Raw genomic sequence first — 19255 nt, 5'->3', positions numbered from 1 at the left:
TTAAACATATTTTATGAATATTTTAACAAGTGAAGTTACTTGGTCAAAAGAGATGCATGTTTTAATTATTTTATTGAGTTATAAGTGACGTAAAATACACTGTATATATTTCAAGTATACAATTTGGAAAGTTTGCATTTTGTATACAACCATGAAACCATCACCACAATCAAAATAATGAACATATTCATCACCTGCAGAAGTTTCCTTCCCTTCCTCACACCCATCCTCACTCCTTCCCCTAGTCCCAGGCAACCACTGACCCACTTTCCATCAATATAGATAAGTCTGCATTTTCTAGAATTTTACATAAATAAGTCACACAATATATAATCTTTTTTTTTCTGGCTCCTTCCACTCAGCGTAATTATTTTGAGATTCACCCAAATGTTTGTGTATCAATAGTTCATTCCTTTTATTGCTAAACAGTCTTCCATTGTATGGATATACTAATTTTTTATTTATTAACCTAGTGATGGACATCTGGGTTGTTTCCAGCCTTTAGCTATTAAAAATAAAGCTGCTATGAAAAGCAGTGTTCAAGTATTGTTACGTACATTTGCTTTCATTTTCTTTAGTAAATACCTAGGAATGGAACGACTGGATCACATGGTAAGTATATGTTTAACTTCTTTTAAAAAACCGTCACACAGTTCTCCAAAGGACTGTTCCCATTTTACAGTCCCACCAGCAATTCCTCCACATCCTCACCAATACCTGATAGGATCAGTTTTTCTAAATTTCATCATTTTCCCTCTAGATATAGTACAATAACATTTGCACAAAAGGAGGGAAAAATATTATACATTTGTATTTGCTTTCATACAGAAAATATTCCTGGAAGGGCATAGTAGAAACAACTAACAATTGCTGCCTTAGGGAAGCAGAACTATGGATAGATTAGGAAGGAGACACCTTTACTGTATACACTTATTTTTTCCCCCCTGAAACCATGCACTATCAATTAAAAAATAAATTAGAAAAAAATGAATTCAACCAAAAAGAAAATTCCAAAGGAACAAGCCACTTATTCAAACAAAATGTCTCACCTCACACTTTCTCTGATTCCACACTCACAGAAGCGGCCACAAAAGCCCTTCCCACTCACCTTCAGGATCTTCAAAATTAGTTTCAGGCAAACTTTATTTGTACGAGCTCTTCTCTCTCCCTCACTACTTCCCCTTCCCATATCTACTTTTTGTCATTTCCAGTAAAGCTTTCTTTTTTCTGATTCAGTGCCATTAATCTCTTCATGGTCTGTTTGTTTGTTTGTTTGTTTGTTCATTTTGACCCCTATCTCTATGAACACGGGCCAATAATAACCGAGGCTTCTTGCTCTTAGGAGGTGAGGGGAGAGAAGGTTAGAAACAATTATAATCTAATATATTTTCTTTCCTTCTTTTTACATCTCCTTCTTAGCATCACTATCAATTTCAACGTCTTGATTTAATAGATGACCTCCAGCACCTAAGAGAGGGCCTAGCACATACTTGACACTCATTGTTTATTGAGCCAAATGGAAGAAATGAGTGAAGTGGAAGCTCTGCACCCCTCTCTCCACACCTCGCCCAGCGCATCTCTTCCATCTGGCCATTCCTGAGTTATATCCTTTTATAATAAACTGGTGATCTAGTAAAATAAAACAAAACAAGAGAAACAAACATATCCCCATAGTGGGCAAGCGTCTAACAACATGTGTCTCCAGCCAAGAGTGGGGTATCTCCAAGTGAGCTTTAGGGGAGTTCTGAGGACTGACACAGGCGCTGGGGACCGCCTAAAGTTTGGAAGTGGCAGCATTCATTTTAAAGTTGCATAGGAAAAAATAAGCTGATCTCTGAACTGATCCAGCCCCCATCCACAGGGCTTTCCAAAAGTCAGGTCATTAGCATAAACTCAGGTGTAGTTAAAAAGGACTTGTTATGAATAATGAAAGACACTTGATCGCTCATATTACACTCTCATCACTTAGGAAATTCAAGGGGTTTTATTAGCTCAGTGCCGGCAAAGGGACAAAGACCAACACTATGGGGATATTAATGAAATTGCAGAGAGGACTCTCTGCGCTTCGAGTTTTCACTGAATTCTCTCATCTCTCTGTCTCCCATTACTGTTGCAGGCCAAAGCAATTTGGCGTGGTATGTATGCCCTCAACACCTCTCTCGAATCAGCTGGAAGGCTAGGGCTGCTAAATTGGAAGAAGTCCTTGTCTTTTAGGACACTACTTCTATAACTTCTTGATTTGTAGGTGCCAAAGCAGAAGAGTGAAAATTAAAAAATTTCCTGACAGTTCTCAAAGGAGACCAGAGTGAAAGGTTAAAAACACCATCACCTACCAAACAGATTCAAGGTCCTTTCCTCCATGCTAATAAAGTGTAGCTACAAACAAAAGGTAGATCATCACCATCTATATTCTGCCCTCTGGCTCCTGCCCAATAAGCAAAAATCTAAATACTGAAAATCACTAATTATATTCTGAATCCCCCAGATAGCGAAACAGCAAATACGTATCAGCAAAGAGCTTCCAGCTGAAGCCTGCTTTCTGTTTAGCAGAAAACACCCCCCTCCTACTTATTAAGAGACTACTGTATCATTTATTTATCACATCCCCACCATGTGCTAAGACACTATGTTATTTTCTTTCCCATAAGTGATTTCCTTTCATGTATCACTTTTTGTGTGTGTATTTATTCATTCATTGCACAACTGGTGGTGGGGGGCGGGGAGGAATCCTAACAGGGATTTATCCCTCCTGACTTGCCTGGGTCCTAACAATGAGGACAGAGGAAATGAAGGGTTCGTGTAATCGGCTTTGACTTCCTACAGATGGAGTATTGTTATTGAAATATAATTTCTTTCTTCGTGTAGCAGTCCCTGGTTTTACAGGATGGGTTCGTGGCTGAGCTAAAACCAGATGCACGGCACCAGTCACTTAAATTCTCACTTGTTAATTATCCCGGGAAACATCGCACCCCACACGTATGGATTTGAAATCCCGGGCCACGTTCCAGCTTGTGAAAGGTGAGGTAGAAACAGTAGCATGTCTCACCACTGAATACACGAGGGGCACTTATGTGGTTTTGCCCTGTCAGTACTTAAAGTGGCATGTGCTCCTATGTGCAAATTTGTTGGGGATTAAAGGGAAATAAAAGAGGATGGCTCACGGGCATCACTGAAATCTAATTTTACATTTTCATCCCTTTTGAAAGAAATTCCGTATCCATCAGCTGTTGATCCCTACCCCCCAATCCCACTTCCCAGGCCTAGGCAATCCCTAATCTATCTCCCATCTCTAAAGATTGCCTATTCTGGACATTTCATATCAATCAAATCAAGACTCATGCATGTTGCAGCATGAATCAGTACTTCATTCAAAAAGAAAGCTTTTTAAACTTCCAAAAACCAAATACATTCTTTGCGAGGTAATGGACAAGGCATATTAAAGATAAACGTGTAATTTAGTTATGTACCAAAATATCTTGTTTTGATTGAGTCGAGGTAGGAATTTTTTTATTTGCACATTTTGATAGACAGCTGTATAATTTAAGTTCGGAAAATGATCATTAGAGAGAAAGACTAAGGCAGGCAGGACATGTTTTATATCTTACATTTGGTAGAATGTTTCTCCATGCCTGACAATGCACAGATATTATGGGAAGTTAATAGTTTTAATACACTAACAAAGAGAAAATCCTAAGGGCTGAAAAAATGGGTGCTTGAAAACTGATGAAGAGATTGCTTTTCTTGGATCAAATACCCAACAGAGGCCTGGAAACTCATTTCAGGGTAAGAATATTCAGTTGCCTCATAAATAAAGCAAGGTCATAGGCTTCCATTGTGTAAAGGAATGTGAAAAATATCATGCCAACTGTCAGCTGCCCTGAGGGCACCAGGCAGCAATAATATCTTTCGGCAACTCACCCCTAAGTCCTCTCAATTTTTCATCGGTCCCTTCATGGTTCTTTGCTCTTACCTTCCTGTGACTTTCGGGTGCCTTCTCTCCCTATCCTTGAGCCGCTCTCCCAGCATCAGGTGCATCTTGCAGGGAGAGAGACAATGCAAGTAACCAGGCACAAAAGGCCCAAGTGACTTCTCCGTTGCCTAAAGAGACAACGAACGGCATCACGGTGGGCTTTTCTGGGCTGTACACTGGGCCAACTAAGCCTTGATTACGGCTTCAGCAAGTCAGGGATACCAGAAAATAAAATAAACAAGAGCCATATGTTTCATAGTATCGTCCCTCCCCTTCCCTTTCTTTCCCTCCCTTCCCACTTCCCTCCGCCGCCCTTTCTTTCTTTCTCGGTTTTCCAGACTCTCTAGCCGCTCCAGAGCGACAGGAACAATAGAAGGACCCTTAGTCTGAGACGCGGTTCCTAAGGATACAGGCCTCAGGATTATGTTGATCCCCCTGTGCTGCACGAGCAGACGTGGAGAGCGCCTAAAACACCTCACCGATCAATAAGTCTTGAACTTACCCACTTCTGACTTTCTTCCTGCTATTTTAACAAGTCACTAACTGCACCAGTAAAATGCTCATTTGGACACTCTGCTAAGTAGTAGAGCAACTATGGATCACGATGTAGGTAATGGCAGAAACACCATCTGGGTAGGATCGCCAGCCCTGGTAATCTATCAGAATGCACTGAGGCTGCTCCTTAATCTAAGGAACAAACACATAATAATACTCATCTGTGCTGGGGTATCTTAAAGCAAATTACAGACACCTGACCATAAGAACTGTACCATAAACTTTTCCTCCCATTGAATGTCAAGTCCCCACCCCGAGTGTCATTTGTGAGCTTCTGTGTACCGTGCACAGCATGCGGGCTTTTCCAACCTCAGGTTCAGGGATGTTTTCCATATGACTATGGTGAACGGGAGGATGAGCTGCAGCAAGAACCGGGGAAGTCAATCTTCCTTTTCTCTGCTCCTCACATTCAACCAGCTGTGAAATCCCGGCCATTCTCCTGCCATGATTAACTTCACGTCTGCTCCTTCCATGTACTTCCATGGCCAGTAACCTAGTTTGGGCCCATTGCCTCTCAAGGGGCTCTGCTAGGGCGCAATGACTTCACCTAACTGGACTGCACACAGTAGGTGCTCAACAAATACATCATGGAGTAAATCAGCTGAATTACCAACTGGAATCAAAATCAGAAAATAAAGAACAAACAAAACTGGGGTAATCATTTAGCATTACGCCTTTCAATATATTTAAGAAACAGCACTGCAGATTTCAATGGAGAAATCAAAATTGTTACATAATAATCCAAATATACATGGAGGTGTGCCTACTAAAATTCATTGTTTAGAAAGCTGTCCAATGACATTAATCAAAGGGAAGAGGTTGCTATTTGCTTCCATAAGACTACTTTTAATGAGGACACGTACAAAATGTGTCCAGTTCAATAAATAATTACTGAGCGCCTACTATATGTTAAGCACTGTTGAAAGAGCTAAGAAAGCACAGTGAACAAGACAGGAAAAAGTCTCTGCTTTCACGGAATTTACATAGGTTTACATCAAACTGTTAATGCTTCTTCTGTTCTTTTATTACTTTATCACTAGCTCAAAATGGAAACTGTTGGAAACTTAGAACCGCTTTTCCTAAATTGTGTTAAAGTTTGTAAGTGATATGCAAACATAATTTGTGTTATGAAAATATGCTTTCAAACCAATCTTGAAGGGGTAGCCTTTCCTATCCTATTATCAGTCCTGCACTACCATGAGGACTAAGTCATTTTAATAGGATCAAATAGACCACAAAAGGGCAGAGAAAACTATTAGGAGCCTTTTGCAGTAACCCAGGCAAGAGCTGACAGTGGCTTGAAGCACAATAGCAGTGGAAATGGTGAGAAGTAGAAGGACCATCAATATGTCCTGGAAGTGGAGCCATCAGGGTTTGGAATATATGTGAGATATGAGACCAAAAAAAGGACCTAATTGTCTGAAAAGTGAATCCCTTCCCCTCAAAGAGAGAATATATCTCTAAAATTATAATGCAGTTTTATATGCTATATATGTGAAATATGGAAACATAGTAACTTTGTATTTGGCATTCTAAATGCCTCTTGTACACTCTCATTTTTCTTCATGTGTCTTTGTCAGGTAACCCAAGAACCTGTGTTACTATTTTACTCCAAGTACACATGTATAGAACACCTAAGTAATGGGTTGGCTTACCCAAATTTAAGACACATTATTTCTTGCTCTCATTCTAAACTTATTTTCTTTTCATATATCATGCCCTACTGCATCAATACTATCATCCAAAAGTATGTTACACATGCTGTAAAAAATTACATAAATGGATGATATTACTTCAATTTTTAGGGACTTTCAAACACAAAAATTGTCTCCTGCAATTTCTTCAAAATGGGATGACTAAGTGGTGTAAAATAGTGATGGTGAAAGTGTTTTCAAAAGACAACTCCTCAGGAAGACAATGTTATTTAAATCCAAGGCATTTTTGGCCTATCATTATTAGTGTTTTAATATCAAGTCACGTATATTTGTAGGCATTTGCAAGTTAAATTTTCCACAAGAATGAGCTCTTCTCTGGCATGTTTTACATATGCCTTTGAAGCTCACCAACCTGGGTTCATATTCCAGCTATGCTGCATGTGTGATTTTAGACATTTCCTCATTGTACAGCCAAGACAATAATAGCACCTACTTCATTAGGTTATTAGAGATTAGATGATGTGCTCATCATAAGCATTCAATAAATAATATCTTCTATCATCATCACCATCAGCAGCAGCAGGCTAGGAGAGTCTGTTTGTGTAGTTAAAACCGTTGTTTCCACCCAATGCAAAAACAACCATTCATTACAGTCAATTCATTTTTAAAGAATCATTTGACCTAGTACAAACAAAGTACCAGTTGTCTGATAGATTTTTCCCTCACTTCCACAGATAATTTTTTGCCTTATAGAGGAGTAGACAATGGAAAGGGACTTTTTTTTCCTTCCAGCCAGTGTTTTCTCTCTTTGTGAAAATTGCTACCAACAGGAATCATCACTTAAATAACAAGGGATGGTTCTTCTCTCTCAGTACAACCCCTGCTTGTTCTGGACATTAACAGCCCCCTCACTAGGTAGCAGTGGAGACAGGTCAGCGTAGTGCTTAGCATTTGTACTTGAGGCATCCTCTCACTCTCATCACTAAATAGTAGAAAGTTGTTGCACCAAAGCCAATTCATTTGTTACCGGTGGAAGTGGAGTTTTGGGGTGCCACAGGGAAGAGAATTTCCTGAGGCCCCCATGGGATGATGGAGTATCATGGGAAGCTTTATTGGTGATGTAAAGTTAAGGGGGTTCCCCTTCAAGGTCCCATCTCTGTCTGGCTTGCCATGGAAACAGTTCAACCTTGTCTTCAGCAGGGCAACAATTAAGGCCACTGTCTAGAATTTCTGCTCCATATGAAAGTCCAGTCCAGTCCACTCCACATCCTACTAGCTTAGCTTGGGTTCCCAGCTGCAGTTCACGTGCTTAAGGTCACATGGCAGGCAAGTGCACAGCAGGCAGGTGTGGGTCATGGAGCAAGAGAGCAAGAAGGAACAAGGGCACAAGAGAGGGAACTCTTTGGGGGTTTTACCCTTCCAAGAGTTTGTGGGCTTGCAATGGAGTTCACCTCCCTAGCCAATGGTCTTTTTCCCAGGTTAGGCTGACACACAAGCACCTTCCCTACATCACCCTGACTTTACTGCGCATGCACCCATCTCCCCCTTTGTTTAATCCCTTCCCCTGGTGATCTGCAGGGAATGGACCAGTGGTTCCCTGGGGAGCATGAAGCTGTAGCTTCCTGGTAAAGCTGCCCAGATGACCATGCTTATAATATCTGGCCTTCCCTTTGCTCTTTCCATTATTAATATTAATAAACTAGCTAATTATGATGGTTACACATGCATTGCAAAAACAGAACAAAACAAACAAACAAAAACAAACCCAGAACATATTTCAGCTTCGAGAAAGCTTGACTTCCTGCCCATTTTACCTTGAAAGGATGATTTCAAACAAAACTCACTTTTTCTATGAAGATAAAGCAAACTGATTTTGCCCTTTGACTTGTGTGTTCTATGGATTTCTTAAACAAAATTCAAGCTATAGCTACTATCTCTCTTGTAAGTTTAAAGAATGCCATTTTTTGCCCTGGCTGGTAGGCGCAGCGGGTTAGGCATCCTCCTGTGCACCAGGAAGATGCCAGTTCGATTATCAGTCTAGGGCACGGGCCCGGGTTGCAGCCTCAGCCCCCTGTGGCACCGATCGATGTGCTTTTATATTAGTGTTTCTCTCTCTCTCTCCCCCTTCCTCCCTCTTTAAAAAAAATCAATAAGCTATTCTTTAAAAAAGAAAAAAAAAAAAGAATGCTACTCTTTGTGTGCTGTGCCTTATAATCAATGTTCCGCATTGGGGAGAGGAAATAGCGCCCATTCTGAATGTTGGTTTTAATCCCAAACATCAGCTTCTGAGCCAGAAAATGTCCTGACTTTTCAAGCTTGTGGAGGTAAGGGTGAATGTCATTGCTTAAGAAGTCTCACCTTAAGTCTTTATTCTTCACTTCTCTGCACCTTTTCCCCAAAAGTAAACTCTCAGCTTGACATACTTCTCACTTGGAAACTGTTCATTCACAGTATTTACAACTTGTTTTCAGGATCACCTTGATTTTTCACTACTGTATCCCTGATGCCCAGCACAGAAGTGTTTGTTCCATAAAAATAATAATGCTGAATGAGTTATTGTTTTTTAAAGAAAGATATGTACGACGTAAGCATTTCATCAGAGAAAATTTTGAGAGATAAATCACTCCGCCCGAGTACTTGTAAACAGACAATACAATCTTGCAAATTCCTATTCTTCTACTTGCTCAGAAGTGACGATTTATTGAAGACAATGTAAGCAGAACAACCTATACCTATGCTAAGCACTTGCTAAAATCAGAGATGACTCCCCCCCTTTTTTTTACTAAGTCAAATTTTGATTCTTTTAAATAAATTATAGGAAAAAGTTTAAAAATCCCGAAAGACTCAGACCAGTAAAAAGAATTTTAAACACCTATTTATTCTCTAACCAAAACAAAATTAACATCCAGGCATAACCACACTAATTTTAGCCTTCTGCTGGGAGGAGTTCTTCATTTTTTCTGTGTTTAATCAGATGTAGCGCTCCCCACACTCTAACTAAAAGGTGAGGACAGTGCTTCTCAGCTGCAGCAGTTATCCCTGCTTCAAAGGTGGAAAACATTCTGGCCCTTTTTTAAAAACTTCTGATGCAGAAAAGATGGGCAATAATGATATCTAACCATAGTTCTATTACCTCAGTTAAAAAGAGTTGAGCGGTGGGTTCCTCTATATTCTTCAGTACTAATATTTGTATTTATAATAGTTCTAGTACTTGTACAGTGTTAATATTAGCATAATTTATATTAACATTAATATTAATATGAGTGTTCTCCAACCGGAAATCCCATATTGGCCTTACGTGAGCAAGAGGTAAATTACTACTTAGTAGAGCCACTGAGTTTTGAGGATTTATCTGTTATAGAGCATTACTTACTCTAGCATAGTAATTGGTATCAAAACTATAAATTAAGAGCCACTAGAGGAGAACAGTCTCAAGAAGGAAGGACCATAAGTTCCTGAATGATTAAGTGGAAGGCCCCTGACCAATCCAGAGCACCCAACTGGGCCATATGTAGCTAGAAATAAACTTCTAGAGGTTAAAACACTGAAGAGTGTCTGTTGAGCCACTGAGTTTTATCTATTAGAGCAGCTAACATCACTTCCCCTAACTAACCAGGCTTGCTGTATGATCTCTAGTCTCTTTTTGGTTGCATGGTTCTGCCATTCTCCTGCCTCTCTTTGGAGACCAGCTCTCTCCACTCCCTATAATTTTGGCTGGAACCTGGAGCTTCCTTGAAGTCAACTCTAGCTTTGACTGTACATAATCTTTCAGTTCAAGTACCCATAATCATCTAACTGCCTCAGCTCTCATTGTCACAATTCCAATTCCTCGAAAGCCAAAATCTAATTGACCCTTCTAGAATCTGGTATCCATGACTTGTCTTAAGAGCTGTGCTAGGGGTGCATGGGTCAGAGTGGTGTGTTCCAGGGGCTGTGGGCAGAACATTATCCCAAATAAAAGCACTGTGGGTAAGAAAACAATGACTGCCAAATTTACTACAGAGGCCATCTTTGCATCTATTACCCAGGAGCCCACACCCAGACACTTACCTCCCTGAAATCTTCTTTCAAATCTGTCCCTAAAAAGAACAAGGCCTCAACGGGACACAGGTTTCTTGTCATATACTCTAAGTTCTGATTTATTAAGGCCAGCTGGATTAGTTAAGACTTGAAATAAATGATACTTACACTATACTCACTTTTAATAAGAATTATTGTCTGGAACCATTATTATTTCTCTTGCCTCTTCCACTGAAGGATGTCTGAAGACTTGAAACAGTAGAACTCCTGAAACGACAATAATCCAATATCTATAAGGGAATTTCATGCACATGTAACAGGAAGTATGACTTCTACACTCCATACAGCTAGCCATGAGGACAGAGCAAATCTTGAGCTCCCCTGGGAAATCAAGGTGATTCTTGGACTAATTTTGCAGTTCTAAGGGGCTTTGGGGACATGCTTAAGAGGTATCTGCCACTGCCTCTGGTATTACATGCAGGACTGAGGCAAAGGAAAGGAGTAAAGAGAAGAGGGAACATGTGGGAGAGAAAGTTGGTCAGGAGAGATGGGCAGAGGGACAATAGAGAGAAAAGGAAATAGGCATATTTGAAGGATGGGAAATGAAAGATTGTTTCCAATAACCCCTTAAATGAAGGCCACCACTGCTCTGTTTAGATGAACCTGAGGTGATATCTTCCTTTACCTTTCTTCTCTAAATTCTGCCCCAACCCCACCCCACTGCAGACACACACACACACACACACACACACCAAGAGGCCATCTTATTACATCCTAATATGTATTTCCCATCAACAATTCATTTCAGTGTCTTGTACTCTCTTTGCTCCAAGTTATTTTTCCTTCAAGTTTTAAAATGGTTTCAAAATTACTTTTTAAAGGCTCAGAAGAGTGAGGACACTACAAATCATAACATCAAAGCTTGGAGTTGTTTGACTTGCCAGTGGGATGCCAATAGTGTTTATAGATCCATTAGTGTCTCTGATTTTGAGACTTAGTCTACTTTCATTACTTAATAAGTCTTTCCTGTACTAAAAATATAATCATCTTTCTACAATTGACTAACATTAGCGCTATGGACTGAACGTGTCCTCCCAAAATTCACACGTTGAAGCCCTAATCCCCAATGTAATGGTATTTGGAGGTGAGATTTTTGGAAGGTAATTAGGTCATGAGAGTGGAGCCCTCTAAATGGGATTAGTGCTCTTATAAGAAGAGACACAGAGAGAGGAACTCACTCTCTCTCTCCACCATGTGAGAATTCAGCAAGAAGATGGCCATTTACAAACCGGGAAGAGGGACCTCACCATGAACTGAATCAGCCAGTACCTTCATCTTGAGAAATGTGTGTGTTTTTAAGCCTCCTAGTCTGTGGTATAGCAACCCAAACTGACTAAGACAATTAGGCTAAGAGGTATTCAGGGTAAAACAAGATTGTGTCCACTCAATAAGAATCTGAAAGAAATAGTTCCTTTGTGACTCATGGATGCCTTATTTCTCTGTCTCCACAGTATTGCTTTTTTATAAGTTAATTTCATATAATGGTTTTAATCCACCATTACCACAATTGACTTGATCTCTCAGGAAACAGGTTATAAAGATGAAATTTTAACTGAATTATTGTTTTCTTTTAAAAGGCTGAGGTAAATGGATAGGGTGAGATTGCACAATATTATGAGTGTATTTAATGCCACCGGATTGTACACTTTAAAATGGTTCAAATGGTAATTTCATGCTACATATATTTTATCACAATAAAAAAGGCTAAGCTTATATTAAAAATACACAGACAAGTCAAATACAGCAGTGAAAGAAAAAGCCATTGATCAATAAAAGGTTATATTAGTCAGAGCTCTTTGGTTCTCAAGCACAAGAAAGGAAACTGAAATTTGCTTATGCAAAAAAGAGAATGTATTGGCTCATATAACTTAAAAGTAAAGGAGTAATTGTTTGTTTCAGGCATGGTTTGATTCAAATATTAAACATTTTCATGACTTCTCTATCTATTGGCTGTGCTTTCCTCTACATTATTTTCATTCTCATGCAAGTTCTCCCCAGATGATGGTAAAAGTAACTACCCACAGCTTCAGGCTACATCTTATCACCTTAGCAACCACAGCAGAAAGAGAGTGGCTCTCTCCCGATAGTTCCAATAAAAATCCTAGAGCTAATTTCATGGTCTGGCTTGGATCAGGACTAATTCCTGAAGCAATTACATATCTAGGGGGATGGAATGCTCTAATTACCCAGGCCGGGATTTGTTCTCACCTTTAGAGCAGGGTAATAGAATCAGCCCCATCTAAACCACCTGAACTGAGAGTGGAGGACGGGTGGCTCCCTAAGGAAATTGAATGTTACCAAATGAAAGGACCGTAGATGTTGATAGGTGTCCAGTAAAGGTACAGAATAGACTCAGACATGTTTGCAAAAAATAAAATCTAATAAAAGCATTTAGAGACTAAAGGCAGAAACAAAATTCCCTGACTTTGTTGGGTAACATTCCATTAGGGTAGGGTGCTGGCTGGCTTGCTAGTTTTTTGATCCTGCAAATTCTTCCATAGCTACCCCTCCCTCCCTCCCTCCCTCCCTCCCTCCCTCCCTCTCTCTCCCTCTCTCTCTCTCTCCCTCTCTCTCCCTCTCTCTCTCTCTCTCCCTCTCTCTCTCTCTCTCTCTCTCTCCCTCTCTCTCTTCCTCTCCCCCCTCTCTCTTCCTCTCCCCCCTCTCTCTCCCTCTCTCTCTCTCTCTCTTCCTCTCTCTCTCCCTCTCTCTCTCCCTCTCTCTCTCTCTCTCTCTCCCTCTCTCTCTCTCTCTCTCTCTCTCTCTCCCTCTCTCTCTCTCCCTCTCTCTCTCTCTCTCTTCCTCTCTCTCTCCCTCTCTCTCTCCTTCCCCCCCCCCCCAATTCCTTCCTTTTTGGCCAAAATTCTTGAAAGGCTTGTGACTTCCATTTCCAAATATCTTCTGAAATCATGAAACAGACTACATCTCACTCCCTTTTTCTTTTCCCAAACGGTCACATAATGGGCATCCAAACGCTACCAAAATGAGAACATTCCACATGTGACTTATCAGTTGAATCTGTATGGTTGGCCTCACACTTCATCACCTCCTCAGACAGTTTCTGTGGGTGAAGAAGGAAGCTGACTTTTAGTGTCTACAATTACATACTTGTACCTACTGTGTCTTTTCCTTGTTTTATCTTATTTTTCATTTACAATGTAAGTTCAGTATTATTTTATATTAGTTTCAGATGTACAGCATAGTGAATAGACAATCATATGATTTACTGCATGTTCCCCCAATATCTCAAGTATCCACCTGGCACCATACATAGGTACTACAATATTATTGACTATATTCCCTTTGCTGTACTTTACGTGCCCAAAACTCTTTTGCAACTACCAATTAGTACTTCTTTTTTTTTTTTTTTAATATATCTTTATTGATTTCAGAGAAAGGAAAGGAGAGGGAGAGAGAGAGATAGAAACATCAATGATGAGAGAGTCACTGATCGAGCCCACAACCCGGCCTTTGTGCCCTGACCAGGAATCGAACCCCGATCTCCTGGATCCTAGGTCGATGCTCAACCGCTGAGCCACACCCGGCCGGGCACCAATTGGTACTTCTTAATCCCTTTACCTTCTTTACTCAGCACCCAGTACCTTTCTCCCATCTAGCAACTATCAGTCTGATCTCCGTATCCATAAACCTGTTTTTATTTTGATTGTTCATTTATTTTGCTCTTTAGAATCCCACATATGAGTGAAATCATATGGCATTTGTCTTTCTCTATCTGACTTTTTTCATTTAACATAATACCCTCTAGGTCCACCCATGCTGCGGCAAATGGTAAGATTTCATTCTTTTTTATAGCTGAGTAATGTGGCACTGATAATGCAAATGGCTAACACACTGCAGGATCATTTGTCTTTGTCCTTGGATTATCACTGCAGACACACATCACACACACACACATGCACACACACACACACACACACACACTTCTTAATGTCTGACCCTGACAAGAAATCACACAGATGGACTAGAAGACAACTGCACTATGGTAAGCATAGACCCTAACCATGTAGCTAACAGAAATATAAAACTTAAATCCTTGCCAACATCCCAAAATTACTTTATTTCCCATATTCACAAAAATATTGGAAAACATAATCACTTGATTTAAGTGCTGAGCAGAGGAAATAGCCCCATGTCTTGATAACGCATCGCCTTTGCCTCTGTGTTAAACTGAGGATCTTGTCATCATTATGTCATTGGACCAAACCAAAGGTCAGGAAGGGGAAGGCTGACTCCTGAGAACCATATTTAAAATACACAAATACGATCTTGAGTACCTTCATGAGAGAGCAGACAGAGCTGTCTTTTCTCACCAACCATCTACTAGCCCAAGGAAAAATTCACCTACCTTCACCTTGGAAGTCAGAAAAAAAATCCACAGAATTTTAGCATTACATTAAAATATCATAAATTTAAATAGAGAGCAGAAATTGTCAGGGAGGGGCAGTCATTATGAGGACACTGGAATAGGGAAGGAAAGTCCCAAATGAACTCACTGTCACTGCTAAGAATTTTAAGAGGGAAAATCAGATTGAAATGAGGAAAAACAGGCAAAAGGAGTTAACAGGAGACAAGCAGGTATATTTGTGACTCCGTCTAGGAGAGATGAAGAAAACTGATGCCAAATAGATATTGTGCCTATTAGGGAAGAAGTAACGGAAATGTGGTGAGAGGGGGTTCATAAAGCAAGAGGATCCTGCCGTGCTCTAGCACGAAACCACATCCTATAACTTAGAAATTGGGAAGAGATGAGAGGAGCAGGCTGGGGAATAGCTCCCTCAGTCAAACCTGATTGAATAGAATATATTAACTAAAGCTGTTCAATGTCTTTCCATCTCAGGTTTAGAACTTCTCTCCATCTCTTATAATTTTGTAGTTATACCATTGTAACTAGCTAATTATTAATAATAGGAAAGAAGCAAGGCGAAGGCCAGACATTATAGGCATGTTCCCTGTAAAACACTGGGGGAAGGGAACTGGACAAAAGGTAGATACATGCCCAGTAAAGTTGTGGTGACATAGCAAAGGTGCCTGCTGGCAGTCACATCTGGAAACAGAGGTCATTGGCCAGAATGGGCAAGGCCACTGCAAGCCCGTGAAGATTTAGGATACATAACCCCCTAAACAAAGAAGTTTGCTCTCTTGTGCTCTTGGCTGTCTTGGGGCTCGTGTGACTCTGGGCTCGTGGGGCTCTTTTGCTCCTGCTTCCTTGAAGTCGCCCACATTGGCACGGCCATGTGGACCCCACACGCAATGGAGTGATGGACTGCAACTAGTCTGATGCTGTACTGGACCTGGCTCCAACATGGAAAGAAAACTCTGGACACTGGCCTTGCTTTAGCTTTACTGAAACCCCAGTTATACTTCTTCTATGACTGGACTAAGGGAAATGGGACTTTGGAAATGCAGGGATGTAATTACATGGAAATAAAGCTTTCTACCATACCTCATCCTGCTGTGGGGGCCTCCAGAAAGGCTGTTCCAGTGGTACCCCAAGAACCCCACTCCAACTAACAACAGGAAAAGACAAGCCATGTTTTTCTCTGATAACAGTGGCAGTTTGAAGCATATCTGAACTACTGGAGATTGGTTCTGGAAAAGGCCATGATCAGAATTTATGTTCCAGGAAAATTACCATGTCATAGTTATCTTGTAGGCCTTCCCCTAACAAAGTGGCAGTCCCATAGTATATATTCAATAAATGTTGAATAGCTGAATGTTGTAGAAATGCAATCAGAGCCTTTATTGGATCCTCTTGGCTAATCCTGAGGTCAGCAGCAGTTGAGGTGTTATATCCCTTACTTGCTGAAGGCTTCTGTTGTGTTGGTCTCTTGGCCTATGGAGAGTATTGCTATCAGTTAGGAATGCCTGCGGCCCTCACATGGACCCATACTACTTGTGTCACCCCCACCAACCCCCACTACACACACACACACACACACACACACACACTCACACAGACACAGACACACACACATACACATTTTCTGGTGCCAATGACCAGGGCAAGGGTAGGGTATTTAGGGTTTCTCATTTACTGGTGCTCAGGGCTTTCTAAAAGGGAACCTGGGGGGGGGGGGGGAAGAATTGGCTGATTTCATATCTAGTTGTTTTGCTAGAGGCTGTGTCATACAGCTGGCAATGTGTTGATTCACAATGGATATCTTTGAAATGGATGCCTCGGCAACCAAAAGCTTAATGTCGACACTTACACCGCAGCTTCCTAGCTCTTCTCTGCCTGAGGGCTTTCTCTGGCCTCAGGAGCTGTTCAGCCTGGGCACAGAGCAGACCAGAGGTGCCACAGGAACAATCCTCAACTAAAGAGGGGCAGGAGTTAGGGGATAGAAAACCCCATTCCTTGCTCATGGGTGAGGCAATTCTGAGGTGTGGTCTATACAGCCTCACAGAGGGTCCCTAGCACACAGAACCATTTTCACATTTCCTTAGCTACAGATCAAGTCATCTCTCCATCATCTGCTCGTTTAAGGAGTCCTTTACTGACTTTCCTCTCGTCCCTGTCTTATATTTCTCCACTCCTTCAGCATGCTTCCTGGGATACCCTCTGAATAAACTACTTGCACCCAAATCTTATCTTAAAGTTGGCTTTTGGGGAAGTTCAAAAACTAAAATTGCTGATATGTAACCTATGAAGTCAAGCGACTTTCTCTTATTTCCCTGACCTTACAATTCCTTTCACAGAATCTAAAGTTATTAGTCAGGGAGAAATATGGCTTTGAATCCCATGAGACAAACGTTGTTATTCATCACAGTGAATAAAGACTGAATAATAATCAGATTCCATTGGTTATAAAGTCAAAGTAAAATATTCATTTATTTAAAATTTTTGAGACATTTGAACACCAAACTGTGTTGAACCAATCATTTATAACTCATTTCCAAGAGTCTTGTAGTAATACTAGTATTAATACCCAATATAGATCCCATTTATTTTCACCCAAATCACTTACCCTTTCAGCAGTTCCATTTTTCTTATTTGTGAAATGGAGATAATCATGCTTGCCAGCTCCTTCACAAGGACATTGTAAGGATTAATGAGTTAATGCTGGGGAAGCACGTTTCTGCCTTAGATGAATGTTGCTATATAAATGCAAATTATTGCATTACAGCTAGGCTTACATGTACAAATGCAATGAATTTTAGATCCTAGATTCTTTCATAACATTGAGAAGTAATTCTAATCTGAACACAGTTTCCTCAATTTTTTGTTCAAGAGAAAAAGCCATCAGTGTGAAGGTTAACCAGGAATGTTAGAGCTGCTCCTGATGCTTTTCCCCGGACCTTCTCCCTCTCCCCTAATTGTTAACTGGTTTTGCGTATGTTGTTTCCTTAGCTACTGATCAAGTCATTCCTCCATCACCTCCTGTGCTACCAGGTGTTCCTATCACTCCTGGAGCCCTTTGAGGCTTACTTAAACGAGCTGTCTGCTTCTATTGAAAGAGAAATATTCTGTATCTTACTTTTTCAATTCTTACAGGATCCTTCATTCTCCTAATACACCCTTTGGAAGCCTAACTAGGTGGATTGTGGGCCATGGCCAAAGAGAAGAGAAGTGAAGTTCCTAATATCCCTTTGATCAAATTTCCCCCTGCATAAAACTTGGACAACTATCCATGATCCGCAGGATGACATCCCCACTCCTTAGCGTGGCATTGTTTCGTCTGCCTCTCATCCAACTACATGGCTCTTTGCATCCTCTCTGCTACCATCATCCCACCTTACAGTTCAGAAGACCTGGATTTAGCACTTTTTGTCTTTTACTTCTTTAGGAAAACAGAATTATACCAGACAGACAAAACAAAGGTGCACAAATGAATATGTTCAGGTCTCTTAAATCACCAGGTCTTGTACAAATGTCCTGCAGTGGTCAAACCCGTGTGTGCACACAGAGCTCTAGTCAGCTCTTTAATATTCCAATTAAATATACATGGACAGTTAAAGGTCCCCATACATTTGAAGAAAGCCAGTACCATGAAACACAGGGCCTAGAAAAGCAATTCCTAGGAAACATATTATAAGGAGCAGGTGAAAACTTTATAATATCCTCAAAGAAACAGAGAAGGTACTTCATCCATGAAACAATATCCAATTCCTATGAAAATAAAATCAAAGAAAAAAGTGTTGCTTCACAAAGTGGCCCCCATACACAAAAAGTAAGGAGATACCAAAGAAAGAGGCACACTATTCCATATTGGTGGGTGACAAGTTTAATAAGCAAGGGAATTTATGAGGCTTGTCCTGAGTGCGGCAAAATGCATAGATCTCTGCACCAGCCCTCCAGAATCTTTTTTTCTTTTTAATGTATCCTCATTGATTTCAGAGAGAGAAGGGAGAGGGAGAGAGAAACATCAATGATGAGAGAGTCACTGATTGCCCGCCTCCCACACGATCCCCAAGCCCACTACCGAGCGCCCTGATCCCTACCCCCTAACCAGGAATCCAACCTCGATCTCCTGGTCAACCACTGAGCCACGAGGGCCAGGCAGCCCTCTATAATCTTAAAGTTTATGTAGAGGCCTTGCTCAGGCTCAGTCACTTACACTGTCCAGATAGTCGCAACACCACCTTACTCTCTCAAGGCTGTGTCCTTGGAACAGCTCCCACTGTGCGAACAGAGGGCAGAAGGTACATTCCAAGGACAGGGGAGTTGGGGAGGAGCCTCTGATTGCCTGGGTTTGTCTTGCAGGTCAACTGGCAGTCATGATTACTCCTCCAACAGAAAGCATTTAGAAATTAAAAATATGAGAGATTAAGTTAAAACTTTCAATATAGAGGCTAGAAGATAAAGCCAGAAAACTCTCAAAACATACAGCAAAAGGGCAGAGATAAACCAGAGGAGAGTATTCTGATACTTAAGAGTTTCAGAAAGAAAACAAAGAAAATGTAAGGGAAGAGATTTTCAAAGGAATTGTATAAATTTAACTAAGTTTAAGCCTGAACTCAGTTTCAAGATTAAACCCGT

Source organism: Miniopterus schreibersii (assembly GCF_964146895.1).
Source record: "Miniopterus schreibersii genome assembly, chromosome: 2".
Lineage (NCBI taxonomy): Eukaryota > Metazoa > Chordata > Mammalia > Chiroptera > Miniopteridae > Miniopterus > Miniopterus schreibersii.
This window is presented reverse-complemented; position numbering follows the sequence as displayed.